This window comes from Periplaneta americana, chromosome 15 (genome assembly GCF_040183065.1).
Source record: "Periplaneta americana isolate PAMFEO1 chromosome 15, P.americana_PAMFEO1_priV1, whole genome shotgun sequence".
In the NCBI taxonomy this organism is placed as follows: domain Eukaryota; kingdom Metazoa; phylum Arthropoda; class Insecta; order Blattodea; family Blattidae; genus Periplaneta; species Periplaneta americana.
In genome coordinates, this window is record NC_091131.1 from 135,178,881 (window position 1) to 135,195,196 (window position 16,316).

The following is a 16,316-nucleotide window of genomic DNA, read 5'->3' on the forward strand; positions in this document are numbered from 1 at the left end:
TACATTGGAGAATAGGTAGTAATACAGTTGAATGTGTTGTAGACTACATGACAACTAACGAGTAAAAGCCCTGAGGTTAGTGGTGGCTCGTATTCAGTGGCGGCTCGTGCCTTTCTTGGATGGGTGTTCACAAAAAAAAACATATGAGTAATGAACACACTGATATATTCTCGTATATCTGAGTCACACGTCAGAGATAAACGAGCTCTAATATGCATGTACCAAATCTACGCATATAAACCAAAATTAAAACCATTAAACAAGAGTAGAGTAAAATTAATTCCTAGGATTCACCTTCACTGCTGTTGTAGATGGTGTTGAAGATCTGGATTTATTTGTAGAGAAACTCCATGCGCCTAATTTTGAGAGATGCAAACTTATCAATAACTTTATTATTGAAGTCTCTAATGTTGTTAACAAGTTCTTTTTTCCACTGCCAACTTAGCCAATGTACTTAATTGGTCTTCTGTCATAGTGTTACGGAGGAATGTTTTAATCCTCTTTTAATTTAACACACAATTTCACACACATCCGTCTCCAACTTCAAGTGCTAGTGTTTCAACTTTCAATACGCACCAGTGCAGCTTGTATCTTCCTTACTTTGCTGAACAAAAGACAACAGAATCAGCCCCCGCACATAACGGTATTTTGAAAGAGTAAAGAGAGAAAACGAGGAAAGAGGGAGAAAGGAACACGATGCCAGTCCCAAGAGAGATGGAGCATCTCTCTTTCTCTGTCATTAGCATGTTAAGGCCTGTGCGAGCCAGAGCAATTGTAACCATTGTAACATGCCAGAAAATATTCTCGCCTCAAGCTATTTCACCCTGCTAGAGAAAAATTGTGCGAGCTGCTGGCAATCTGTCCAATGGAGATTTAAAGACACACGACACAAGGACGGGACATTTTCTCGAGACGAAAAATGTAGGACCGTCATTGCACATTTGAAAGTAATCTATCTAATATATTAATCAGGGGCAGCTCTACAATAAGAACTGCAGAGCTACAGAACCGCCATTTAAATGGACCTGAAAAAATTAAAAATGTAAAACGTGCTTTCATGTAATCTAGTTCATTGTTTCGTTTATTTTACCAATTTATTCTTCTTCGATTCGAGATTTTACTGTCTGTAGGAGCCTTGAACTGCTCGAGAATTTTAGCTGTAGTGTACTTTTCGGATCTGTAATCGGCAGTTCCTGAAGCTCAACGTAGGGTAGTCGGCAGCAGAAAACTGGTTTTCTTCACCGTCCCATAAGACTGCATTAGAACTGCAACCGAAGCAGCTCTCTCCGAATATAGAAAAGAATCGTCAACACCCTCAGCTCTTTATGACCTGCGTTAGAACACACAGGCTTCTGGACTACTGTATATCATTATAGTTCCAATGTGTTATAGTACTGTGGGTAGTGTGATGTGATTAGTCAGTGTGTCTAAGGAAATATTTTATATTAAAAATGAATGAAATGAAATCTAATCGACCAACCCTTTTCGAAATTAAAAGAGAAATTGCATGTTAACTTAAGAAATTAGAACGTCCTACACAAAATTTAAATGTTGAAATTTCTGGAAAAAGTCGAGGAAATCATGTAGCGTAATAGTCATTTTAATACCAAAATTGTAATGGAAACGATTGGTTTTTTGCTGCACTCATGAAAACCCTTTCTCCCCCACCCGTGTATACTGTTTAGAGGAGAAAATACATGGACAAACACAGGAGTGAAGGATTTAGTTAATTTGACTTACAAAAGTAGAAAAGCATGTGGGGCACATCTCCACTACGTGACTAGTTGTACCAGGTGGGAGAGGTGTAGCGCACGGATGGTTGGAGTACAATTTCGGGTGCACAGTCAACTTCGAGAAGGGGCTGTAATTATTTTTTATACGCGTTATCCGATTTAGATGCAATAAATAGCATGTGTTTGCTAAATACACTATTTTTCATGGAGAACTGCCAACCTTTGTAACCACGGGCCCCTACTGATATTAATACAGTAATATGTATGATTATTGTTGATTTTTAAGGTGTTCACGTGCTCCTGTGCTCATATAGAGGAACTGCCGCTGCTCGTATTATATAAGAGACCATGATGGGTAAGAGACCAAGTTTGGGGAGTTGTCAGGACGCAAGTCATGTCTAAACATGACCATACATGGTAATGTTTAGGGATTGTATTCACGTGCACTACGATAGACTTTATAGTTCCACATGACCATATATAGTAATATTTTAGGGAACGCAGCCATACAGAGTCCAAAAATAACTCAAAGGGGTGAGAGGGTAACGCGTGGGTGAAAGGGAGATAGCTTTCTATGCAGTCACCAACTTCCTTAAGAGTAACTTATACATTTGCATTGATGCAATTACACAGAATACAGTAACATATAATTTACAGTAGAACCCCGATTATCCGTCTCCCTATTAACGATTTGTGGATTATTCGTCTGTCAGAATATATGAAGTACTACTGTACGTTATATTAGTACATTTTTTTTTCTACAGTGTTATTACAAATCTTTACACTTACACAGTATGGTCTACTGTTCAAGTTGCCGTACTGTACAACTTAAAGACAAAATATATTTCATAAGTGTCAAAAAAAAGCGTGTTCATGCTAAGTGTCGAAGAAAGTGCAAATACCGGTACTTTAGTGGTTTTGGGAAAGAGAAAACTGGCTCATCTCGCATCAGAATACGAAACTGATGTTACAACTGTGCTCGATTTAATAAGAATCAAGGATGAAATGTGTATAAAGTATGTAAATCTATGACATGAGACCTCTACTATTCCAATCTTTCCGCTGAAAGCCATTACAAGGAGTTTCCTTGGCTCTTCAAGACACGTCGTTGACAACCGAACTTAAATTAGTGAACTTCTGATTCACTATCTAGCGTGTTAAAAAGAAGACCACGGAGGAAATTCCTAAAGTTCAATTATTATTAATTTAATTTACGAAAATCTTTCATGGTACGGATTATTCCATGTTTTTGATTAACCGTTCATTCTATCCCTTTGATTAACTTATCATGGATAATAGAGGTTCTACTGTACATGGTTCATAATTATTAATTCACACTACAGTCTACAAGGCCACAGGTGTTGTACTATTGTAATGTACTTCGTAGTACAGTAGTGAGTGTGATTCAATGTTGTTATGTGTTTCGGGAAAATATAAACACAAATGTGAGAAATAATGATGATGTAGGCCTAGTTAATCCATTGTTAGTGTCCTTTTTCGAGAAGAAATGATATTGAAAGAATGGAAGTTTTAAATAAAGATATAGCCTACCGAGATGGCTATGCCATCGCTGACAATTTTTCTGACAGATGATCCTAAAACGTGAGTTTCTATTGCATCCTGATACAGGCAACCTAAATGGTTAAGTAGTAATGTGGTGGAAAACAATCTTAAATAAAAATAAACCTTGTTTGTTGCTGTCAAAGGAAAAAAATAAAAAGGAAAGGAAGAAAGGAAGAACAATGTGTCTACTGAGAGCTTCAGCAATCTGAAAAATGTTTCCAGGGGAATTTCAACATATACTTTTTCAGTTGAGCATAATATGGGTTGCTTCATAACACACAATCACTGAAACAAACTCACAGCATAACAACTTATTTGGTGAGTGACAGTATTATTTTTAATTAATAGTACAGTAATAATAATAATAATAATAATAATAATAATAATAATAATAATAATAATAATAATAATAATAATAATAACTGGCATAATAATACAGTAATAATTATATTAATTAGTAGCTTATGCAGCAAATGCTGCAAACTAAGTTCACTACAAGTTCAAATAAAATTTTTTCAGATTAATTTTCAATCAAGAATAAGCCTACCAGTCATTTTAAATTTATTTGCTTCCATAACAATGAAACATATTCTCTCTGAATGGTTTTTTTATGCCAAATACTTTTTTTTTGAACCTATCCACCTTCAGTTTTTGAGTTTAAAAGCAAAAACGCAACTAACATTGTTAGGACGATCAGTGGATTTTTCATGTGGGAGTAAAGCAGTAATTGCTATTTCAGGTCATTGTTTTGGAACAGTAGACTTAGCATCTTGGTATAGCTGCTGCATTTTTCGTGAACTACCTTGAAATGTAGAGGATAGAATCATTTTATCCTAGGTCTTGTTGAAATGATCGGGAGACTACAAAATCTTGTAGGCCTCTTATTTTATCAGCAAGTAATACAAGTAATACCTTTTGGTCTTTCCTTAGGAACTGTCATTTTTGCGTTCTCTCCAGACATTACTGGAGAGAATCACGCATATAATTAATATCAACATCACACCGCCATTAAATCTATGAAAAAGATTCACACCACTTGATTAATAACTATAAAAATATTTCATTTTTAATAATAATTTTAACTTATATACTGTATATATTAGACAGCCGTCACTCAGTAAATTATAGAAATGAAGATCTAATTTAAGATATTCTCTACGTCTACTTATATAACTCCAAAAGATTTGAGCTTCTTATCATCAATAGGCTATATCATTAATATGTATATTAGTGACAAATACTCACATCATGCCATTAACTATAATAATATTTCACTTTTAATGGTGATAATGTCATCAAACGACCTCAATTTTTGTAGTTAATATCCAATAGACAGCTGTACTCAGAAAATTACACACCACAGAATCAGACCTGTAAATTATTTTTAGTAAGTCTTGAAAATATTTAATAACGAGTTATAGAGACATTATAAAATTACATAAATGAAGATCAACACATTATTGTCATTATGATGTCACAGAATTTGCTCTGATTCGCTCTAAATATGTTGACAATCCTGTAGGTCATGGCCTTCGTGTAATATTGCTTATTGTAGTGTGTGTGTGTGTTTTATTTTTATTTTCAAAACTGACGACAGATGGATTTTCTGAAATAGGAAAATTATGTAGGAAAATTAACATTTCACTGAAAACTACTGTTTTTCTGCAAATCTTTGGGTTCCTAACTTCAAAATGAGGAGTCATTCATTAAAATCCGTTCAGCCATTTTCCTGTAATTTCCATTACCAGTTCAAATTATACTACTAAGATTTATTACAAATCATCCATCCTCAACTGAGTTTGACCACTGGGATCCGGAATTAACAAACAGAAAAGATAAAGGGAAATGAAACGAGCAAAATAATGATTCGACTTGTACATTAAAACAAAAATTTACGTGTTAACATATAGATGATAGTGTAGAATTTGAAGAGAGGCTTCAGAATTTCCATTACAATCTTCTGAACCTCATAAAAGGGAATTTGAAAGGATTTAAGGATATTAGATGTAAATTTTGGTCAACAACCCCTCGCTCCAAATAGTAAGCCTGTAACATCCCAGTTGTAAAGCGAAATACCATATTTTTCACTGAAGTATGGAAGACAAGGTACATATTTAGCTCGCTTGTCATCATTTATCTGCAGTGCTTGATTTGTGTCTCGTTCAAAGCAAATCGTAGGATCTAAGACCATCGCTTTCTGGCTTCTTCTATTCATGGCAATTATATTGACTCTTCTATGAGAATCATCTTCAGACACACAATGAATCTCCTCATGTACTTCCCATCCTCTGTTTCTTAGCAGGTTGGCAATTGCTGTACAGGAACGATGGTGTCTGTTGTTACGCAGTAGCTCTCCCTTCTTACAGACCCCAGTACGTGGCCAAATGTTTCAGTCTCGCTGCAGATGGGATGGCGACAATGGGTAGTACTGAAGGTTCTGCCAGGGACAGATCTCACTGCGGTGACGTTGCAAGACATCTTGATGGCATTGATGTATTCCGAGGACGAAAGACACTTTTTAGAGGAGATCCAGGAGTTGGCTTTTGGGCTAATATCATGAATAAACACTTTCTATCGGAGGCACTTAGACTAGTTGCATTTGGTCTCACCGAGGATTTTGGTCTCCGGCCGCTAATAATGACATCTATCGACAAATTTAATAACAAACAACGGCGATCACACATGTAAATGTTAGATTGGCAATGTATGCTGATGACACTCTCATCTTCAGCCGAAAAATAAACATATTATCTGCATATAGAGCTGTACAGAAACATCTTCAGTTAATAGATAAGTGGGCAAAAACCTGGAAGATTAAAATAAACAACAAGAAATCAAATGCTATTATCTTTACTAAATGTCGACCAGTGCCGCCACCACCACAGCTAATGCTCCATAAATTTAGAATAGCATATGTACAGAAAACTAAATATTTTGGCATTCTACTTCACCCACGTCTAAATTGGAAAGATCATATATCAGGAAATAAGTATACAGCACTGAATCGTCTGAAACAACTTAAACCACTTCTATTAAGTGTAAATTTATCCTTGAAATGTAAAATGACATTATACAAAGTGTACATATGCAGCCAAATGACATATGCAGCTCCTGCATGGGGGTTTTCTCCCCGAACTATTATGCATCACTTGCAGATTGTTCAAAATAAGGCATTACGAATTATCGGTGGATATGATTTTTACACAACTCAAGTTCAAATGCATGATGACCTTGAAATAGCAACTATACCTGAATATATCAAAATAGTTTCAAAAACATTTTACCATACTGCTAAGGAAAATGAAAACAAATATATTTCAAATCTTGGAAATTATAATTCAGCAATGTACCACAAACACAGGACTCCAAAACATATTTTAATGTAAAATAGTACAACAGTAACTTATATTTGAGTTGCTGTTCATGATGAATGACTATATATTCTTGAAAAAAGAAGAATTGTCAAGGCTTATATGAAGCCGGAACAATAACAATACTACAAATGAAGAAGGTCGTCGTCGTAAATGTTAGTGTCCAAACTATTTATTAAAATTAAAAAATGATTAATAATAATTTATTTTTTTATTAAGATCAGCAAAAAAATAGTATGCAATACATGTGTTAAGTGCATAACAGAATCTCGTCTCGTCTTCTCTTACCTCGATTCTGTTATAATGCACTTATCACACTTGTATCGCATGGATATCCATTCCTTAGAAATATATATTGTGGTTAAATAAAATTTGAAGGTATCTGGTTTCGCCAGCAGCAAGTTGTGAAGACTCAAAGTACAAAATAATGTTAGAAATATGGCCAGATTTTTGTTACTCGGTCTCATCTTCAACCTCTTCACCCCTACCAAACATGTGACACTTAACAGTTTGCAACTCCGCTGTTTTTTTTTAGTTGGTTATTTAACGACGCTGTATCAACTACAACTTACACTGGTTTATGTCGATTTGATTTTTTTCTGTATGAATTATTGTAATGGGAGAAATACTTATGTCTCTTTCTCCAAGCAAGCTGATGTTCCGTAAGTTGTCAATAAATTAACAAAAAAGGTTTGTGGAAACTGACTTATGTCACTTTTCCCAGGCACTGCAGATATATAGATACTCCCTCTGTCCCATAATAATTGTCCGGTTCGCCAAAATTGTATTACAGTAATTACAGATGACGGGGCAAACGAGAAGTCCACGCATGAGGAGAAGCGCAGTAGATCAGTGCACAAGGTTATGCAGAGCAATAACGTGATTTTATTGAGACAAGCAACACACACCACCCAGAAGATTACCGAAAGTGGGTATTGGTTTTTAAGTCACCGGTATGGCACTATATACAAACCAGTGTAGCAAAGCAAGCTGGAAATCGTTAGTAGAGCATACTCCTGCAGTGAGTACGTGCATTTGAACAGACTTGGACTTCCTGGGAACACAACTGGCGGTAATGAGTGACAGGGGTAGCAAGAACCTTACAGACAGTAAACGGCAGGCGATATAGGAGTGTTTGTTGAAAAACACTACGGCTGACATAGTGAAGAAAGGTGCCATAACAGGTGTGGCCGAGAAATTTCATATCAGTAAAAGAACAGCACGCTGCATTTGGCAACGGGGGCGGCAATCTTTGGAAAGTGGATCCATGCTCATCACCAAATTAATCCCAGCAATAAATGCAAAATGGCCTCCTGATCCGCGCACAGGGAGAATTCAGGTGTCAGTTCAGCAGGACAATGCGCGTCCGCATATTGCTCCCAATGACCGCACCTGGCTGGACGCTGCAGCAACCAGTGGAATCACTTTGGAACTGGTGTGCCAACCGCCAAACAGTCTGGATATGAATGTTTTAGATCTGGGTTACTTCCAGGAATTCAGTCTCTCCAGCATCAGTCAGCTCCAGAAACTATTGATGAGTTGATCGCCGCCATTGGAACAGCTTTCTCTCAGCTGACACGCGACAAGCTCAAGAATGTCTTCCTCACTTTGCAGTCCCTTCTCATTGAAATAATGAAAGTCAATGACGACAACAACAACAAGATTCCCCATAAGCAAAAGAAAGGTGCACCTGGACCACATCAATATCCTGCCATCTCGCTTGGAGTGTCCTCGGAACATTTACGACGAGGCTACAGTAGCACTGCAGCAGTAGATCTATGGTTCTAGGCAAACTGTTGGAATGACAACCTTCCCGGTCTAACAGGCAATTTTTTCGTCTTTACTCGTAGGAGAATGTCTTTCTTTCTTTCTTTCACTTCTTGGTCAATTTGTACTATTCCTGCAGTTAATAAAGTTGCACTCCTAGGAGTATTTATTTTCGCCTCAATAACTAGGAAATTTGTACTGATCCTGGAGTCATAAAGTTGTGAAAGTGGTATTCATGTTCTTTTTTTGGCTCTATGATTGGCCAATTTATACAGATCCCGGATTAATAATTTTTTCTTTTGCTAATTGAGTGACAATTTTGTACTGATTCTGCAGTAATACAGTTGTATTACTCATTCATGTGTTTCATTTTGCTCCTATGTAAACGCCAGTGTAAAATTATGGACATCGGACAATTATTATGGGACAAGAAATAAAAGCGTACCAGACAATTATTATGGGACAGAGGGAGTACTATTTTAATGTTCGTTTTATCTTATTTTAACCAATGACATTTACATGCACCATTGTTTTCCCACTATGTTCTCCTTTTCACTTTATATCGCACATGACATAGAAAAGGACACAACTTAAAAAAAAAAATGGCGATTTTGAGTTAACACTGTAGACAGATGCAGAAGATTATGACCACAACTGGAAAAAAACGACACATTTCTACTTCCAATATTAACAGACAGAGAACATTTGTGTCACTTTTCTTTTGGGCAGGATTTGCACACCCTGAGTATGAAAAAGTGACATTTCTGAGTTCGATAGAAAATGATGGTAATTTTTGTGCCGAATAAACGACACTTTTTAAATTGTAAGATTCTTTTCTGTGGAAGTGAGTAACTTTTTACATTCTTAATAGTCATAAGTAAAAAAAAGTGTCGGTTTTAATTGTTCAGAGTAAACATAATTTCCTTCTGTTCTTACAAGGGAAGGGTTTCGGCTCGAACAGGAATTTCGTTCCAAAATTTGTACACAGACCCATCTTTACATCTCTGTAAAGCTCTCAAAAGCATTCGTTTGTGTAATGTCTAGTTTGTTAGAGCACTGTACAAGTTGAGGGGTGGGAAGAGCACTGCACAAATTAAGGGGATGGGACACCTTACCCGTAAGCCTAGCCTAGCCTAGAAGCTAGTGCTAGTGGTAAAATGTCTAAAGCCCATTTAAGAACATTTTTCTCCAACGTTCTGTCTGAAAATATTGCAGCTAATCAAAAGTATATACTGTTGTGTGAGTCATTAAATGAGCACAAGGACGCAACCTTAATAGACTAAATGATTTCAATCATTTCAAGGCTAGGAAATGGAATGTATGATCATTCCACCTAAGAAAACTATATATATCCAGCCTCTGAATATCTATTTCCTTAGACAATACAAAATATATGCTCGGAGGATAACAGATTACATACGGACTCTTGCTGAGAATCCAGAACTTAACATGGGAAATCGAGTGTTTATAATGAAAATGCACTCTCTTATTCATAACCAGTTGTCTGCTCCAGTATACCGCCCTATGCTTCAGTATTCCTGACAGTCAGCTGGTTACGTGAATCCTGAACAAGTCTCGGACTTCAAAAATGTAATTCAGGTGGCATTTGATTTTTCAGCACTGGAGTGTGGTTCAGAAGATTGTTCAGATGTTGCTTCTGCTTGTTGTGCTTATTGCTCTGCTCCATGCTGTTTCATGCATTTTATAGAGAATCCTCACGTACATTTTTAAAGAAATGTATTGACCAATACTAATCAAACGGAGAGTTACACAAATGAATGCTTTTACGGTATTCATCACCATTGTGAAGTAAGTCTCTGTACAAATTTTTAACCAAAAATTCCTGTTCGAGCCGAAACCCTTCCCTTGTTAGTACTATTTTTAGTTATGTCACTCTTCTTTAAATAAATTCGCCACAGATTGTATTTTTGACAGTCACGTTTTGTGCTCTGACACTATTCCGTAATGAAGTTATAGCATAAGTAAATTTTCAGGACTGTATTTTAAGTTGGGACCATTTTGTGAACAGTGATGAAGAATTAATTTTCTGTTATCGCTTTCCTTGAATGAGGTCACGTTATACGTAAAGTTGATAGCAAGTTGTTCTCAATTTATTTATGAATATGGATATTATTTCAGAGTTAACAATGAGGCCTACAGAAATACTTATTGTACAAGCAGCTCTGTCTGGAATTATCTTAAGAACGGGAATAGGAACAAACTGTATAGAGGAACTGGAAATTAAGAAAAGCAAAGCAACAAATGATAACTTCTGTGAGGATAGGAGAGTAGAAGAGGAAGTAAAAGGAGACAAGACTGAAAGAAATTTATTTACTGAAGGAAGACAATTAGAAATCTGAGAATATCATAAGTGCTAATCTTGATAATGAGAGCAGTCTAGATAGAAGGGATAAACGTAGAGGTGTAGTGATGCAAAGAAAAGAAAAGTGATGATAAAGCGTGGAAAACAGTCAGAATGCAAACCGAAGCTAACTTCGGAATTACATTAACTTGTGTTAAGCAGGGTTGTAGTCCCAAACTGTACAGTGCCGGAGCTCTTTATGTTTTTTAACCTTTGGGAAAGGGGGAAGGTTTAGATGCAAACAAAATAAGACAGACAGAAATGCCATAAAGTAAGACTGTAAGGAGAATGCAAGGCAACACCAATCAATACCTACTCCATTTAGCTTCTGAAGCTGAAGTAAACCGAAATGGTCACTGTAAGGGTAGTCATTCTGCGCAGTGTAACAAGCTGATCTAAATTTCACTTTTGTTGCTTCATGGTGGGCTGCACTCGTTTATTCGCCAACATTTTCAATTGATTGCTTTTCAGACGTATCAATAATTTTTTGTGCTTTATTATGAGCATTGGATTTCTTGTGTTCAATGATATTTTTTCGTAGTGGCTTTAAGCTGATCTGATCTGATCTGTTCGATCAGTAGTAATTTACTGAATAGGAGCGCCATTCATTAAATACAGAAATACACTCTTCTTTTAATGCACCTAATGTAGTTACTTCATGACACACTTTACAGCCTAGCTTACATTGCTTACAATCAATCCACGGATAAGCTTCTTTTTTCCTTGATCACATATTTTCTTCATTCCATACATTTGGCCATTCACTTCGCAGGCCGACTTTTTGGCTTTCACTATTTTGAACATTATGACGTTGAATATTCTTCGCAGTCTCTAAACACACACCTTAATCTCAAACAGCAGAAATAACTAAAATGCTCTCTCAATTAATATCACTCAATAAAATAATTGTATTCCAATGGATACCATCCCCTTGTGGAATCCTGGGAAACGAGAATGCAGATGCTTTAGCAAAGAAGGGCAGCACTGCTACTTACAGACCTGTTACTAAATCTACAAAATTACTCTGTGAAGAGATTTATTAAATCTACATACTTAGACTTCAACAAACAAAATTTGATAACTCAATCCCAAGGGAAAAAATGGAACTCTCTGCATCAAAATCCACAGTTAATTCCCGATTTACCACGAAAATCGTCTGTATCTGCATTTAGATTGGCAACAGCCCATGATTGTTTGGCCAAACACCTGCATAGAATTGGAATATATCAGTCCCCTAACTGCCCATTGTGCAACTCAAACCAAGAAATGGATTCAGAACACCTCAAAATCTGTGCTTCAGTGGCTAGTCATGATAATATCTTTGAAAAATATTGGAATGCAAGAGGTCAAATGACTTTATTGTCAAACGCCTGGCATTAGAAAACAACAACAACATATTCTTCGCAGTCATACTGTAACTGTATCTTCTGTAACAGTATCTCTGGTTGAATTACTAGGTGCATCAAATAGAAGCGATGGACTTGATATATCAAGAATATCAGTAGAGGAAGCTTTTGTAACTCCACTAGTAACAGCAAAGGCACGAGAAAATAAAGAAGTTAATGTTTTTTGTCTATGTTTATTTTGTTCCATATTTACTGAAGGGCAATAGATAAAAATAGAAGTTTCAAGCAGTCTTTTAGTCACGTTATAGGCAGCAAATTAACTGTTTAAAATTCACTTCGTAAAATAACTGGGAAACAAACACAACACATTTCGGTAAGTAGCACCAGAGACAATCTCTTGTATCGTACAAAGACGCGAAAACTAACGAAATACGATACGAAACGAAAGTGAATTAGGAATGTGATCATTTCGCACAGGCGCACTAAAGTTTAGTTTGGTGGTTGTCCTGTCACTGATTCTTCCCCAATTTCTCACCACACACCCTGTCTACTCTCCTAGTGGTCTCGCGACCCTCTAGGCCTACTTCTGAACTTGTTCCGATTTTCTAAAGGAAGCACAGAGAATATAATCACTAAATATTCTGAGATTAACTAAGATATTGTTAGCTGGAAAAGTATTGTGATATCAAAACAGATTTTAAAATTCCAAATTAGTGCCGGAGCTCCGCTCCACCTTCGAGCACAGTGCCAGAGCGTTGCTCCACTCCACTCCACCTCCACTACATCCCTGGTGTTAAGGTCAAAAAAGTAGAACGTTATGAATTTTTGGTTAAGAGTTCGTTTGATGGAGATATAGATTATTCAAATGCTGATTCTGATTTCGACTGTTCTTTGCAAACTACTTCATATTCTGTATCATCTGAATCATCAAGTGAGTCAAATTATTCCCACTACACCTAGAGGAGATGGACAGGATTCTGAATGTAACAATGGAAGGGGTCAGTAGTGAAAAATGAAAAATGTGGAGTGTCATTTCAAATCGTATTAAATACATCCTCGGTCGAAATTTAGTTTGAAGCAATTTCGCATAGCTGAGACAGTATTCTTTAAGACCCTGGTCTCATATTGGAGCAATTCGTATTCTTTCCCGCCTTTTTTCTATGATGAAAATTATGTGTTGGATCAAATCGTATTATGTACAACTTCCATTAGTTAAAATCTTAAATGGACAGCGTTGGCCAGCGTGCTGTACCTTCCCATCATTATTGAGTTTCCCGCTGTTTTATAACATTGTGATTATCAAGGTATGTACAATAGCAAAATCTATTAAGATCAGTAAGGGAATCAGAGAGAGGAGAGGTGGTGCCCGAAAGAGAGCACTATATGTAGCTAAGAAGAGGGAAGTAGTGTAATTTATCTCTAAATTAAGAGCAAGTGGTCCATACCTGTGGAGTAATGGTGAGCACATCTGACCGTGAAACCAGGTGGCCCGGGCTTGATTCCCATTCGGGGCAAGTTACCTAGTTGAGGTTTTTTCCGGGGTTTTCCCTCAACCCTATATGAGCAAATGCTGGATAACTATTGGTGCTGGACCCCGGACTCATTTCACCGGCATTATCACCTTTACTTCATTCAGACGCTAAATAACCTCAGATGTTGATAGAGCGTCGTAAAATAACCTACTATAAGAAAGAGCAAGGGAATCACATTACAATAGAAGTAAAAGTCAGAGATTTCATTTGGCTTCCGACTTAAATACAGTGTGAGCATAAATGATTGCCCTAGTTACGAAAATTATTTGTGGACTAACGATTTAACATAGAAAATATTTAGATATACAAGTAGATAGAGAAACTCTCCAAGTTTTTTTAACATACCTTATAGGTGCTCGATGTGTGCTCCCCTTGTAACCCTGCAGCCTCAAGCCGGTAGTCCAATTCACAATGAAGTGTATCCATGTCGATTGCAGCGATGGCGTTCATGATGTGGCGCGTAGTTCTGGCAGATTTTCCGATAATGGAAGTGCAAAAACAGAGTCTTTAACATACCCCCACAGGCAGAAGTCATACGGTGTTAAGTCAGGGGAACGTGGAGGCCAGGACAAGATCTGCATGTCGACTCTTCCTGCGCGACCAATCCATCTGTTTGGCAATCAGTCGTTTAGAAATGTCCGGACTTTGTTATGGAAGTGAGGTGGAGCGCCATCTTGTTGATACATGAAATGAGCACTATCACTCTCCAGCTGTGGCATCAGCCATTGTTCTAACATATCCAGGTAAGAATGTCCTGACACGGTGGGTTCGAGAAAAAAGAAGGGGCCGTACACCTTGGAGTTGGAAAGTGCACAGAAGACATTAAGTTTCGGGGAATTACGAATGTGCTCCACGTAAGCCCGACCAGGAGATTTTCTTTTACAAAGGCATCTGTGGTCACTAATTGATTGTACCATCGCCTAATGGTCTTGGCGTCTCGTGGATCATTATCGTATTTCGCTCAAAAATGTTGCTGCACAGTTATGACGGAGTTTGTGGAATGAAATTCCAATGCTACAAATGCACGCTCAACACCAGTCGCCATTTCTGTAAACTCTGTAAACTCAGGTCCTCTACCGGTAAGAAGTGGAATTACGCCGCGCGGATAATTTCAAATAAAACTTTGAGAGATACCTTATTTGGTAATATTAGTACCATTGTTGTATCATTCACGGTTTGTCTATAAAAAAATCCCCAAAATAGGGCAATCATTTATGCTCACCGTGTATTACGAAGCTCTTCAAAATGTACAATTAAAATGTTAATACCCGACTTAAGAGTAAAAAGATTTTTTTTCCCCCGAATATTTCTCGGACAGAATTCAATAGGCTATAGGATTTTGTACACCGGCCAATGATGAATGCAGTTATTGCGCACACATACTGTTCCCAATAAGAAACTGCGATGATACACTGAAAAAGACTAGGCTCTTAGTCGATTTAGGCGCACATAAGCTTCGTGCTAATACTTTCCATAAAATTATGAGAACAGAACCTAATGAGACACAGTCATTTTGTTTCGACTTACAGCAACTGTAACCACTCTCGAAACTCAGCATAGATGAAGTATATTATTCAAGACAATTAGCTTTCTATACTCTTTTAAACTGATAAAGCTTCACAGAAGCCAAATTTCTTTACGTGAAATGAAGCACAGACTGGGCAGGTGCTATTGAAGTGGCATCTTGTGTCACTACATTTATCAGTGAATTTAATTTCGACAGTTCGCCAAATGTATTAGGCTGTTGCCAATGAATATGGTGGACAAAATAGCATGCATGTTGTACATGCTATTGGTCTTTGGCTCCAAAGAAAAGCACGTCCTCAGGTTTCTGAAAATCTGTTAGTTTTTCTGGTAAGAGGCCATTCTTTTCTACCAGCTGACAGAGCCTTTGGGCTACTAGAAAAGGTTTTGCGTAAGAATGAAATTCTTACTCCTGAGGAGTATAAGGCGATATATGAAACAGTGGGGACAGTAAAATATTTAGGCACAGATTGGCATGTCAGGGATTTCAAGCTCTTGGCTAATGAATTTCATAACCTCAGTGGTATAAAAGAAATGAAAAGAATAATGCTAAAGAAATGCAAGAAGAATGGGAAAGTGAATGTCACTTTCAAAATGGAACCTACATACCGATGTGACGATCCATCTAAATCATGTTCTAGTCTGATGAAACGTGGTATGTTCTTGGATCATGTCAAAGTACCTCCGAAAGTCACCACCTTGAGATCAATCAGTAATGCCAAAAAATCTGATTTGCGAAACCTACTCAATAGTACCATTCGGAGAAAATTGGAAAGAGGTTGATTCAGTGAAATTGTATGATTTTGTTATTAATACAAATCAGATTAATGAAAGTTAAAACAATGAGAATGAAGAATCTGATTGTTTGCATGAAGAATCACGTAGGTAGAATTTAAAATGTTAATGAAATTATGTGTGCAATCTAAAGCAATGATTAATACATTTTCCAGTGTTCGTGCCACATTTCATAAATTTGTTACAAAGCTTACTTACTTAAATATTGTAATACTGTATTTTAATACAAATCTTTACAACATATTTTTTTATAATTTTATTATAAAGCTTACAAAAATATGTAATATTATAATACAAGTGTTCACACATTTCGTAATTTTGTT

At 36.8% G+C, this 16,316-nt stretch overlaps 1 protein-coding gene across 3 annotated transcripts in view; it reads right to left on the bottom strand.

Moving 5' to 3' along the window:
* The window catches only part of LOC138715365 (tubulin polyglutamylase complex subunit 2-like), a 117,106-nt gene that overhangs the window by 3,886 nt on the left and 96,904 nt on the right, over positions 1-16,316 (bottom strand). The window lies entirely within an intron of this gene.